Raw genomic sequence first — 4,126 nt, forward strand, 5'->3', positions numbered from 1 at the left:
AAAGTTAACTAAAATTTTAAACACACACACCAACACACACGCATATATATATATATATATATATATATATATATATATATATATATATATATATATATATATATATATATATATATTCTCCCAATATCAGCCCAGCCTTCACAGTCGTTTTAAATTCTTTTTTCTACGCATGCTTATATTCCTTTTATTAATGTTATTTGAACTCATTCCCTTTTCCTTGCGCCAATTTGTGAATTATTCCACGGATTTCTGCATTTTAGATTACTTTGGACAATCTCCCAATTACGTGATTCCCTTTGATTTTACTTGAAGAAATGGAAATTTAACCAATTTATTTGTATTTTTATTTTTTTTTTATTTTACCGGTATTGGATATTTTACCCTTAATCAGAATATCCATTCACGTGAAATCATATTTTTCTTCACTATATTCCCTCCGCTTCACGATTTATTACAATGTAACCTATATGACTTACTTGTAGTTTTATTAAATACTTTTGCAGGCAAAATCCGATCTCGTATTTTGCTAAATCCTACTCTCTGAGGAGAAGGAAAGTATTTGTTCGAAACTCCGCGGATTAAGGGCTATCCACTTATTGTGCCCTTCCTTTGTAAAATTAACTATGCTTACAACTCTCTTTCAAAGTGGTTTTAACATGTTTTATCAACTACTTGTTCCAATATACAAATATATATATATATATATATATATATATATATTGCAAACCATTTTAGATATTCTAGCTTTCAACTATTTTCTAATACATATCAATAAATCTTATAATTATCACCTTTCAATCAATAGTCGAATTTTGCTGAGGTGACAGAGTACAAGTAGAAATCTACACACATAATTTTTTAAAACCCAGCTTAAATGCATGCGAGAGAGCATAGCATTACTAGAGAAAAATTTCACAATTATCTTTGTAAAATTATTTGCAAGTTTATATGGCCTTCTTCTTATTAACATTTCCACAGTTTAACAATACCTAAAAAACACCAAGGCAATTAAAGTCAAACTTATGAATAACACAAACAGAATACGTTTCTGAAACTATTCTGTGAAAATTAAAACTGCTCAACCGTATCTTCTTTTAAATACACAAACCTTCGATTAAGAGTATCACGCGTGGAAGAAGTCTAAATATTTTAACATGCATACACTAAATATTCTTTAACATGCAACGCTAGTTTTACTGTTTTGGAATTTACTGCTTGTAGACGTGTTCTGAGAATTAAATAGTTTGTTCTCATTGCAAACACCATTTCCATATCTACTTTTTAAAAACAAAAAAATAGAAAATTACAACAATAAAAACAATACTTCAGCAAAAATGATGGCAGATCCAATAGATTCACCCAACACAATATATTTTTATCATATCACCTTCCTATCTATATGTCCATCTGTCTGCCTGCCTATCTATCTATCTATCTATCTATCTTTCTATCTATCTCTTCCTCTCTCGCTTTCTCTCTATATATGTATACGGATAACCATAACGTGTGCAAGATTATGGTCGACTAGAAGTCAACTTCGCGGATTATCGACCTAATTGTCGACTGTTTGAATCATGTTCCTTCAACAAAAACCACATTGACTTAGCATGTAAGCAACTTCTGATAAACCCCGTTGTCTTTCTAGATAATAACCTCGGCCAGAAAGAATCTTCATACGATGATGATCTTCATAGACTTACCAGTCAATATCACAGTCTAATATTTAGAAATACACATTCTTCGTTAATACGATGTTATTAAATACATTGAAGATTTGCTTAAGTCTGTCGCTAAAAAATCGGTATGCTTTTATCGAGCTACAACATTCCTGACACGTACAAGCATCGTATATTACTATAAAGTACATTTCCTGTGTGAATTGAATTTTTTCTTAATCTTGACTTGCGCAAAACGAATAGTATTACTCTTTGTCGGAATGCATCGCGACATTGCTGTTTTACCTAACCATTTTATATTGCTCACTGCCTGTGCTTTAATTAACTTGTACAAGCGCAATAATTACTAATATACCAGAATAATAAAACATTTCTCAGCATTCTGTGTAAATGCACCATAATCTCAGTCTGGTTTCCGAGGATGTGATTCGGCATGAAAAAATATATTAATTCCGAGCTCCGAATTTATGTTGAACACATATAAACCTGTCTCCTATCATAGTGGCTCTTTACGATTTAGTAGCAATGATGTTTGTTAATGGTGGACAAAAGAAAAAAATATGCATATATATATATATATATATATATATATGCATATTTATATATATATGAAATAAAATGGAGGTGGAAGGACCTGGATACTCAACGTTTCGCCCGATTTATGCAAGCTATTTCAAGAGGGATGGTCATTGACCATCCCTCTTGAAGAAGCCGCATAAATCGGGCGAAACGTTGAGTATCCAGTCATTGACCATCCCTCTTGAAGAAGCCGCATAAATCGGGCGAAACATTGAGTATCCAGGTCCTTCCACCTCCATTTTATTTCATATCGTCGGATTTAATCCCGCTCAACAATCATATATATATATATATATATATATATATATATATATATATATATATATGTGTGTGTGTGTGTGTGTGTGTGTGTGTGTGTGTGTGTGTGTGTGTGTGTGTGTGTGTGTGTGTGTGAGTTTCCTATTAATAAATATTGAATTTTTAACTTGAAGTTGACACCAGGCAAACTGTCGGAATAAGCTTACCGACGAGTAGGTGGGGGGGGAGGAAAAAACGTTGAAGTCTTGGAACGAAATGTCGACGTTGTTTACAAGTAGTCTTTCCTTGTAAAAGTAACAAATGAATAACGATGGCCGAAGGGTACTTTGTCTAAAAGACAACAACAACTAATACAACAACTGTACAGTGGCCACAACTTTTATGTACTGCAACTCTCAGTCAACGAGATTCACGCGTGACTGGAATGCCTATTAAACTTGTAAGGAATATGCACTTAGTTTCTTTGCTTAACAGACCAGCGGCCGTATTGGTTATAACTACCAGCACGCTTTCCTTCCCCACAGACCTACCCACAGCAAGTCAACCGATTTAAAATTCTCACAAAACTCCTCATATTATACTAAACATAATTCCACATTCTCTCCTTATGTATGTTCGTTAATTTTATCATGCAAATAATCTTAAAGCACAGATATTATATGCAGTTGCATTGCACATTTTAGTCATTTACATTGGTTTATTGAGCTCTAACCTTTAACGAATACATTCAATCAAAAGTATTGAAGTACAATGCAAAAATAACAAAATTGTGTATTCACATTATTTTAAACATAACTACCGTTGCAAACAAAATAGTTTATGATTTATATAATGGTAAACGTACTTCATGTGTCATTTTCTTTATCCACTTTTAAAAAATATATGAGTGTGCTCATACACACACACACACACACGCACATATATGTTAATTTATATATATATATGTATATATATATATATATATATATATATATGTACATATATATATATTATTACATTTTCACCCCAAACAAGGCACATTGCCACTTTGGTGTAGGGGGCTACTATCAGGGGCAGCAACTACTAGGGTACTATGTTGGGATTTGGGTAGCAAGATTTCTGCTCACGTTACACTCGAACTTCTGCATGTCAGTACAGTTGGGAAAACAGGGACCTTGAATGGAATTCCAGAGTCTAGCGGTTCTGGGGAAGAAACTACTGGAGTAGAAATATCTTTTACATCTAGGGATCTCTAATGAGTGGGGGGGTATTTAGCTGGATGTCGGATTTGTCGAGGGCGTCTACGTCGTGAGGGCACAAGTGTCTGCAGTTGGTCAGAGCATTCATCATTAAAATACTTGTAGAACAGGCAGAGGGATGCAACGTTTCGTCGATGGAACAGAGACTGAAGCTTAAATCCCAGTTCAGGGCCTATCAGATTGGTGACACTCTTTTACGCCTTCTCTAGGAACGAGAGACTAGCAGCACATATCCCCAATGTGAGAGCAATTCTCCATACATGGGTGAATGGTGGCCTTGTAGAGGTACAGGATACTTTTGGGTGTCAGTAGTTTTCTAGCACGGTAGAGAGAGCCTAACTTCTTCGCAGCGGCCCTGGCAATGTTTTCAATGTA

This window comes from Euprymna scolopes, chromosome 5, assembly GCF_053919585.1.
Source record: "Euprymna scolopes isolate OS-2025 chromosome 5, ASM5391958v1, whole genome shotgun sequence".
Classification (NCBI taxonomy): Eukaryota; Metazoa; Mollusca; class Cephalopoda; order Sepiida; family Sepiolidae; genus Euprymna; species Euprymna scolopes.